Source organism: Schistocerca cancellata, chromosome 5 (assembly GCF_023864275.1).
Source record: "Schistocerca cancellata isolate TAMUIC-IGC-003103 chromosome 5, iqSchCanc2.1, whole genome shotgun sequence".
NCBI classification, from domain to species: Eukaryota; Metazoa; Arthropoda; class Insecta; order Orthoptera; family Acrididae; genus Schistocerca; species Schistocerca cancellata.
In genome coordinates this window covers 245,259,314-245,269,310 of record NC_064630.1, presented here as the reverse complement: position 1 = coordinate 245,269,310, position 9,997 = coordinate 245,259,314, and positions in this window count along the sequence as shown.

Genomic DNA, 9,997 nt, shown 5'->3' with positions numbered 1-9,997 from the left:
ACGTTCCTAAAATGCCACATGAGGAACCTGTTTCGGCACCAAGGAAGACTGACGTCTAGAGGATCCAGGATAACCAAGCAGTATGCTTCCACTGTGGACAACCGGGACATGTGGTGCGCTATTGTTGAGAAAGGCAGCTGATGTTTGATGATGCATGTGCCAGAGGGCAGCAGACTGATCTTAGCTGACGCCAACTCTGGGACAACAAAGATGAAAAAGAAAATGTGGGTGCAGGATGACTTAGGTCACCATTGCCGCAAGCTAGCCACTGGAGAGGACACTCCCCAACACGCCGATCCAGGTCTCCATCATAATTTAGAAGCTCCAGCTGATCACCTAGCCACCGCAACCTGGAAAACTAAAGGGTCCAACCTTTCTTGGAGATGAGGCCACCGAAGAGAAAATTCCTCCACTGTCGATCACTACAAAAATGATAGGAAACTACGTTGATATCCTCATAGATGGCCAACCAGCCCCAGCTCTTGTGGACTCTGGAGCATCATATTCAGTCATTTTGGAGAAGTACCGTCGCCAGTTGCAGAAAACCATATTCGTCAACAACAAAACATCTCTGCTGAAGCTGACTAATGGGATATATGTAAAACCTACAGGAAGATGTACCGTTCGTGTGGCTATAAGTGGCCATACAAAGCTCTTAGAATTCATCATCTTACAAGAGTGTAGTCATGACGTCATTCTCGGATAGGACTTTTTGAAAGCTTTTCAGTCAATTATAGATTGTGGTCGCTCGAAGATTATGCTAGACGAGATGAGATCTGTGGACAGGAAGATGTGCATCCGAGTGTGTGGAGACTGTGTGTGCTAGATGAAGTGATCATTCCTGCAGTCAGTGCTAGAAAGATACCTGTCACCTGTCATACCACCGCATCAATCCATGGATCTTGTAGTGGAATGTAAGAGAATCATACCACCGAAGAATAACTTGGTCATCCCAGCCTCTGTCGTCTCATTTACGAGGTGCATTCAAGTTCTAAGGCCTCCGATTTTTTGTCTCCGGACTGGAAAGAGATAGATACATGCGCATTGTTTTAAAATGAGGCTGCGTTCATTGTCAATACGTCCCAGAGATGGCAGCACCGTACGGCAGATGGAATTTTACCACCAGCAGTGAGAATGAGAACTGTTTTAAATACTTAAAATGGCGACATTTTCCTTACTTGAACAGCGTGCAATCATTCGTTTTCTGAATTTGCGTGGTGTGAAACTAATTGAAATTCATCGACAGTTGAAGGAGACATGTGGTGATGGAGTTATGGATGTGTCACAAGTGTGTTCATGGGTGCGACAGTTTAATGAAGGCAGAACATCGTGTGACAACAAACCGAAAAAACATCGGGCTCGCACAAGCCGGTCTGACGACATGATCAAGAAAGTAGAGAGAATTGTTTTGGGGGATCGCCGAATGACTATTGAACAGATCGCCTTCAGAGTTGGCATTTCAGTGGGTTCTGTGTGCACAATCCTGCATGACGACCTGAAAATGCGAAAAGTGTCATCCAGGTGGGTACCACGAATGCTGACGGAGTACCACATGACTGCCCATGTGGCATGTTGCCAAGCAATGTTGACGCACAACAACAGCATGAATGGGACTTTCTTTTCTTCGGTTGTGACAATGGATGAGATGTGGATGCCATTTTTCAATCCAGGAACAAAGCGCCAGTCAGCTCAATGGAAGCACACAGATTCACCGCCACCAAAAAAATTTCGGGTAACCGCCAGTGCTGAAAAAATGATGGTGTCCATGTTCTGGGACAGCGAGGGTGTAATCCTTACCCATTGCGTTCCAAAGGGCACTATGGTAACAGGTGCATCCTACGAAAATGTTTTGAAGAACAAATTCCTTCCTGCACTGCAACAAAAACGTCCGGGAAGGGCTGCGCGTGTGCTGTTTCACCAAGACAACGCACCCGCACATCGAGCTAACATTACGCAACAGTTTATTCGTGATAACAACTTTGAAGTGATTCCTCATGCTCCCTACTCACCTGACATGGCTCCTAGTGACTTTTGGCTTTTTCCAACAATGAAAGACACTCTCCGTGGCCGCACATTCACCAGCCATGCTGCTATTGCCTCAGCGATTTTCCAGTGGTCAAAACAGACTCCTAAAGAAGCCTTCGCCGCTGCCATGGAATCATGGCGTCAGCGTTGTGAAAAATGTGTACATCTGCAGGGCGATTACGTTGAGAAGTAACGCCAGTTTCATCAATTTCGGGTGAGTAGTTAATTAGAAAAAAAATCAGAGGCCTTCGAACTTGAATGCACCTCGTAAGAACGGATTCAGTGAATTGTCGACAGTTAACTGTTGCCGAGAACCGCAGATCCTTCCAAGATGTATGAGCATAGCAAATGCTGAGTCATTAATTGAAGAACAGCTGAGCATCATAGAAACCTCCCATGCCGAGTCTGTGGGCGAAATTAGTGCTACCACTACAAAACAAGATCTTCTAGCTCGACTATCACCAGATCTCGCAAGGAACAACAGAAGAAGCTACTTGTCATTCTTCAAGAGTTCTCTGAATGCTTCAATTCACAGGTGAAGAATAAATTAGACAAATTGACAGTGAAGCACCAGATTAGCACTGGAGACCAACCACCAATAAGCCAGAGAGCATACCGTGAGTCAGCAATGGAATGTTGAATAATTCGCCATGAGGCGGAGAAAATGATGAAGAATGACATCATTCAGCCTTCACAGAGCCCATGGTTGTCACCAGTGGTCCTCTACATGACGAAAGATGGCAGTTGGCACTTTTGTGTTGATTACAGAATGATTAATAAGATAACTAAAATGAACGTTTACCCTCTTCCACGAATTGACAATACACTAGATTGTCTGAAGGGGGCTAAATTTTTCTCAGCCATGGACATGTACTTGGGATACTGGCAAATTGAAGCAGATGAGGCTGATCTTGAGAAAACTGCATTCATCACCCCTGAGGGCCTGTATGAGTTTAAGGTAATGCCGTTTGGTTTGTGTAATGCACCAGCAAATTTTGAATGGATGATGGATAATCTTCTAAAGTACCTGAAGTGGACAATGTGTTTTTGTTATTTAGATGACATTATAGTGTTCTCAGAGACATTTGATGAACATATAAAAAGACTGAGGGCCGTTCTTAAGTGTCTCCAACAAGGTGGACTGAAACTTAATCCAAGAAAGTGTTTCTTTGGAGCAAAAGAAATCAAAATACTTGGACACCTTTTGTCAAACGAAGGTGTGCGGCCAGACCCAGAAAAGGTGAGATCCATAACGGAATTTCCTATTCCTAAAAACATTAGAGATGTGAGAAGCTTCTTCAGATCAAGTTATTATTGCCACCATTTTATGAAATACTTTTGTATCAAAGCCACACCACTCCAAGAGTTGTTAAAAGCTGATGTTAAATTTATCTGGGTTGGTGCTCAACAAGATTATTTCAATGTGCTGCAAAAAGCTCTAATGACTGACCCTGTACTTGGTCCGTATGATGAGAGAGCACCTACAGAACTACACACAGATGCCTGCAAGTATGGGATCGGTGCTGTTCTGGTGCAAATTTAGGATGGAAAAGAGAAGGTTATAGCCTATGCTTCTAGGACACTTACAAAATCTGAGAGAAACTACTCAACTACAGAAAGAGAATGTCTTGCTGTAATCTGGGCCATGTGCAAATTTCGACAGTACCTATATGGAAGGCCATTCACAGTTGTTACGGACCATCATTCACTTTGTTCGTTGACAAGTCTTAAGGACCCAACAGGACGACTTGCCAGGTGGCCACTACGTCTTCAAGAGTATGATATTACCATAATGTACAAAAGTGGAAGAAAACACCAAGATGTCGACTGTCTCTCAAGAAACCCTGTGCAAGACCATCAAGTCTTTGATGAAGATAGTAACTGTCTCGCTGCACTCCAGGATCTCTCTGCAGAGCAGAAGAAGGATGACAAGATATCTATAATTATGCTCACCTTAAATCGGTCAGAGGATGTGAAAGGACAATTTAAGGTAGTTAATGGATTACTTTGTGAGAAAAACTTTGATCCGCTTGGAAAGAGGTGGCTACCAGTGATTCCTGAACACGTGCGCTTACATGATCTACAGAAATTCCATGACACACCTGAGACCAGACATTTATGAATTATTAAGACATATGATACGATCCACAAGAGATTTTTCTGGCCAGGTTTATTTAGGAGTGTCCGTCACTATGTGTCACACTGTGGAGAGTGCCAGAGGAGAAAGGCAGTTCCTCAGAAACCACCTGGCCAACTCATACTAATTCCACCAGCCGAAAAGCCTTTACAGCATGCTGGGATTGACCTCCTCAGACAATTTCCAACGTCTGCTAGTGGCAATAGATGGATTATTTTTTGTGCTGATTATCTGACACTCTATGCCATTACAAAAGCCGTGAAAACAGCCGAAGCATCCGAGGTAGCCAAATTCATCATGGAAGACATTTTATTAAAACACAGTGCCCCAAGGTAATTAATTACGGATCAAGGTCAAGTTTTTCAATCGAATCTTGTGACAAGAGATACACCGTCAGTGCAACATTACTCATCAAACGATGACTGCTTACCATCTGCAAACTAATGGGTTTACTGAATGCCTTAGAATGACCTTGGCCAACATGTTATCAATGTTCATCAATGTTGAGCAGAGCAACTGGGATGAGGTGCTATCTTTCGTGACGTTTGCCTACAACACCGCCAAACAAGACACCACAGGATTTACACCATTTTTCCTGGTGCATGGGCGTAAGGCGACTACGACGATGGGCACTGTGTCTCCCTTACATCCTGATGACGTGGAAGATGACTACATTGGCCAGATGTTAACCAGAGCTGAGGAAGCTCAGCAGTTAGCTCAACTCTGCACGCTGCAGGCTCAAGAAAACGATCGCCGAAGGTATGACGCGAGCCACTGCCCTGTTTTCTACCACCCTGGTGACCTTGTCCAGATATTCACTCCTGTTCGGGAGGTTGGTCTCTCTGAGAAGCTCCTCAGGTGCTACTTTGGACCTTATAAGGTTGTAAAGCAGTTGTGGGATGTTACTTATGAAGTTGAAGATTTTGACCTCGACACAAGACAATGAAAGATCAGAGATACGGTCCATGTCCTTCGAATGAAGCCCTATAAGGATCCTGCAACCCAGAGTAAATTTAAAGCTCCAGCGACAGGCAATAAGTAGAAAGGTGACAAAGAGTGTAGCGGCAAAAGAAGTTCTAAGAAGATCACCGCCAGGGCGAGAATCAGTCATCAGGAGTCGGAGTATGCAGGACCGATGACTCGTTCCCGGACTAGGAGGACATAACATCAAGACGCTGTTTTCTTAAGGAGAGAGCAATGTTGCAGAAGAAGCTGAGTAGCACCATGGTGTAGTGCTTATGATACTAATCTGTTGCCTGGAGGGTCGTGAGTTCAAAACTCACCTGGACTATCCAATTTTAATTTCTATATTTGGTTCGAGTACATTCTAGAAGTATCCACAAATGCCAAGAATCATTGTACTGGAATGTTCTGTAGCTGTATATATACTGAATGTGTTCTGGCCAGAGGCAGTTCACTCTGCGCTCTTGTATGTGCAAGTGCTGAATAAACCTTTGTTACATGAAGTTAGTGTTTGTCATTCATCTAATTACACCTTCTTCTACATGACAATGTGAATGTTTTCTACAATAGAATAATAGATTAAATAAGGTGCAGTAGACTAATGAATGTAGTATTAGAAGTTCTGTATTTTTTTAATTTCTTGGAAAAATTCTTGCATTGTTGAACAGTGGAAAATCCAGGATGGAATGTAAACAATGTTATGAAAAGGATACTTGCTACTCACCACATAGTGGAGATGCTGATCACAGATAGGCACAACAAAAAGACTGTCACAAAATGAGCTTTCAGTCAAAAAGGCCTTTGTCGAAAGTAGACAACAGACACACACACACACACACACACACACACACACACACAAATGCAATTCACACATTCTTGACCACAGTCTCTGGTAGCTAAAGCCAGACTCATGCATTATTTGAGATTTTTGTTTTATGGGCATTAGAGAATGGTCCAAGGCATATTTATCTTCCTAATGTTCCCTCCTTCAATGCAGTAGACATCATCAGAGGCTATAATGATACAGAAAGCAAGTCATGTCAAACAAGCTCAGCAAGCCAAACTGTTTATACATATCCAGGTATTGGTCAGTTCATGACTTCATCTGATGGCTGCCTAATGAACTTGGAGTCACACTAACATGTACTATGGAGCTTGTAGCAGGGAAGAGCTAGTGCTGTTTGTTTTATTTAGCATAAAGGCCCACAATTTGTCTAATTTCAGTCTTTCAGTTATAGTTGTGTTTGTTCTTTTGAACTGAATTTCTATGTCCTCCCTATACACCGTAGCATAGTAATTATTCTATATTGGTAAAATCATAGTGTCATAGAAACAAATTTTGTGGTTCCCTATCCCAGTGCATGATCTGCCACTGACGATTTTTCCATATTTCCCAGATGACAACTGCCCATGTTCCTTAAGGCGAGTGTTAATGCTTCTTTTTGTAGCTCCTATGTACACTTTTTGTAGTCCATATATACTAGTGCTGTTTCAAGCAATGGGCATTTTTCTTCTGCTGTGTTCAAATATCCATGCACCTTTCTTGTTGGTTTAAACATTGTGTCAATACCATGTGTTTTGAGTACTGTGAGGGTACAGAATTTTTGCATATTAATTCTGGGATTCTTCGACCTAGAGTTAGAGGCATGAAGTTATCTATGCTCTTGTCATCATATATAAGGGACAGTCAAATGAAAGTGACACCGGTGGGGAAAAAAAGTAAGTAAACCATTTACTGGCCGGCCGGGGGGGCCGAGCAGTTCTAGGCAGTTCTGGAACCGCGCGAACACTACGGTCGCAGGTTCTAATCCTGCCTCGGGCATGTATGTGTGTGATGTCCTTAGGTTAGTTAGGCTTAAGTAGCTCTAAATTCTAGGGGACTGATGACCTTAGAAGTTAAGTTCCATAGTGCTCAGAGCCATTTTAAACTATTTACTATTCCAAAAGGAATCACCATAGCTGTTAATACAGTTATCCCATTGTGAAACAAGAGGGTCAGTCCGTTCTGGGAAAAATGATTATGGTTGACTACGAAACACTGATTTTGCTGAAGAGTGCACCTTTTTGCTACAACAAAACAGATGGCCATAAATATCTCTCTTCAGTATTCCAAAGATATGGAAATCATATGGAGACAGATCAAGACTGTGTGGACGATACGTAAGGGCTTCCCAGCAAAACTTCTGCAGTGTAATCAAAACAACATTGGCAGCATGTGGGTCCTGTCTTGTTTTAATTTGACTGCCATTGAGTAAATGTGTCATTTATTAATGTTTTGTTAAAAGATATGTTTTAAATACAGCTCAGGTCTGGATTTTGGCATATGATGATGTTGTTGTTGTTGTTGTTGTTGTTGTGGTGGTGGTCTTCAGTACTGAGACTGGTTTGATGCAGCTCTCCATGCTACTATATCCTGTGCAAACTTTTTCATCTCCCAGTACTTACTGCAAACCACATTCTTCTGAATCTGTTCAGTGTATTCATCTCATGTCTCCCTCTATGATTTTTACCCTCCACACTGCCCTGCAATGCTAAATTTGTGATCCCCTGATGCCTCAGAACATGTCCTACCAATCGGTCCCTTCTTCTTGTCAAGTTGTGCCACAAACTCCTCTTCTCCCCAATTCTATTCAATACCTCCTCATTAGTTATGTGATATACCCATCTAATCTTCAGCATTCTTCTGTAGCACCACATTTCAAAAGCTTCTATTCTCTTCTTGTCCAAACTATTTATCGTCCATGTTTCACTTCCATACATGGCCAAACTCTGTACAAATACTTTCAGAAACGATTTCCTGACACTTAATCTATACTCGATGTTAACAAATTTCTCTTCTTCAGAAACGCTTTCCTTGCCATTGCCAGACTACATTTTATACCGTCTCTACTTCGACCATCATCAGTCATTTTGCTCCCCAAATAGCAAAAATCCTTCACTACTTCAAGTGTCTCATTTCCTAATCTAATTCCCTCAGCATCACCAGACTTAATTCGACTACATTCCATTATCCTCATTTTGCTTTTGTTGATGTTCATCTTATATCCTCCTTTCAAGACACTGTCCATTCCGTTCAACTGCTCTGCCAAGTCCTTTGCTGTCTCTGACAGAATTACAATGTCATCGGCGAACCTGAAAGTTTTTATTTCTTCTCCATGGATTTTAATTCCTACTCCAAATTTTTCTTTTGTTTCCTTTACTGGTTACTCAATACACAGATTGAATAACATCGGGGAGAGGCTATAACCCTGTCTCACTCCCTTCCCAACCACTGCTTTCCTTTCATGCCCCTCAACTCTTATAACTGCCATCTGGTTTCTGTACAAATTGTAAATAGCCTTTCACTCCCTGTATTTTACCCCTGCCACCTTTAGAATTTGAAAGAGAGTATTCCAGTCAACATTGTGAAAAGCTTTCTGTAAGTCTACAAATGCTAGAAACGTAGGTTTGCCTTTCCTTAATCTTTCTTCTAAGATAAGTCATAAGGTCAGTATTGCCTCACGTGTTCCAACATTTCTACGGAATCCAAACTGATCTTCCCCAAGGTCAGCTTCTACCAGTTTTTCCATTTGTGTGTAAAGATTTTGTGTTAGTATTTTGCAGCTGTGAGTTATTAAACTGATAGTTCGGTAATTTCACATCTGTCAACACCTGCTTTCTTTGGGATTGGAATTATTATATTCTTCTTGAAGTCTGAGGGTATTTTGTCTGTCTCATACATCTTGCTCACCAGGTGGTAGAGTTTTGTCAGGACTGGCTCTCCCAAGGCTGTCAGTAGATCTAATGGAATGTTGTCTACTCCTGGGGCCTTGTTTCGAACCAGGTCTTTCAGTGCTCTGTCAAACTCTTCACGCAGTATCATATCTCCCATTTCATCTTCATCTACATCCTCTTCCATTTCCATAATATTGTCCTCAAGTACATCGCCCTTGTATTGACCCTCTATATACTCCTTCGACCTTTCTGCTTTCGCTTCTTTGCTTAGAACTGGGTTTCCATCAAAGCTCTTGATATTCATGCAAGTGGTTCTCCTTTCTTCAAAGGTCTCTTTAATTTTCCTGTAGGCAGTATCTATCTTACCCCTAGTGAGATAATCCTCTACATCCTTACATTTGTCCTCTAGCCATCCCTGCTTAGCCGTTTTGCACTTCCTGTCGATCTCATTTTTGAGACGTTTGTATTCCTTTTTGCCTGCTTCATTTACTGCATTTTTATATTTTCTCCTTTCATCAATTAAATTCAATATTTCTTCTGTTACCCAAGGATTTCTACTAGCCCTCGATGTTATGTGTTAGTAAAAACATTTGTACTGAATTATCGTTTTGTTTGAGGTACTTATTGAGCGGCACACGGCAGTTGGAGTTCATTAGCAGATGCCTTTAGTGAGTTAGTTTCATGTTCCACAAATCATTTGTACAGTGTATCATAATGATGTAGAATGAGTCTTTTATATTCACATTGCAAATTATTTTGTAAATATGAATACTTGCTGACCATTTACAAGTGTTTTATTTATCTTCTTCTTCTTCTTTTCTCTCTCTCTCTTTTTTTACATGATTTAGTAATTCCTACCAACTACCTTTTACACATTATAATAACAGAAATTCTTCTATGGAATAGAAGGAATTCTCAAGGAGAAACATTTTCAGTTTATTTTAAAATTTTATTCTGCGCTCTCTCAGACACTTTACATCACAGGGTAAGTGATAAAAAATTTTGGTTGCAGGATTGTGCACTCCTTTTTGTGTTAAAGACAACCTTAATGTGGAGTAATGAATATCAAGTTTTCTTCTGGTATTGTAATTATGTACATCATTGTTCCATTTGAACTGCAGTGGATTATTTGCAACAAACTTCATGAAGGGATAAATA